Here is a 770-nt window from a genome sequence, read left to right on the forward strand (position 1 = left end):
CCTACAAGCACCATCATCCAAACAAGACATGTTATTCACTGTAACAAGAGTATTATGTTGACGAGTCAAGGAGCAAAACAAACTCTTAAAAAAGTTTTGAACTTCCAACTACATCATGTCTTCTTTTGAATTTTCTTTTAAAAATCTAAAACAAACATTTTTCATTAATGTTGACATGTAAACGTTATATAACCATTTTTTTTTTAAAACACATTTGAAAAATATAATTTATTTTATGATTTTATTTTTATATAAATAAGGTAGAATTACTTTTTAAACAAATAAAAAATATAAGACAAGTTCCACAATTAAAGATGATAATATAATTCGGACTCGTAGTATGCATCTGAATCCATCTTGATTTGGAAAGGAAAATTAGTTTTGATTTAGTGTTGGGTTTGGATTTTTCCCCAAACTAAAATTTGTAACACAAATGATTTGGAGTGTTATATTTCTTCACCCGCACCCGCTCCACTAATAATATTATTGTAATTTTTAAATGTTATAGTATATATTGTCTATTGAATTAAGAGTTTTGGTAAATTTCTCTATTTAATTTTGAACTCAGTAATTAAATAAATTGTTTTCATAAATAAAATTTTATTTTTAATAAAAATTATGTCAAAAAAAGTTATTTGAAAATAGAATTAAAAGATAAAACTTAAAAATTTAACGATATTAAATTTAAAATATAGTCAAACTAATTGACATATTATTTAACCATTCACGATTTAGTTTGATGATATCAAAATAAATAAATTTTTAAATTT

The sequence above is a fragment of the Cicer arietinum genome, chromosome 6, assembly GCF_000331145.2.
Source record: "Cicer arietinum cultivar CDC Frontier isolate Library 1 chromosome 6, Cicar.CDCFrontier_v2.0, whole genome shotgun sequence".
Classification (NCBI taxonomy): domain Eukaryota; kingdom Viridiplantae; phylum Streptophyta; class Magnoliopsida; order Fabales; family Fabaceae; genus Cicer; species Cicer arietinum.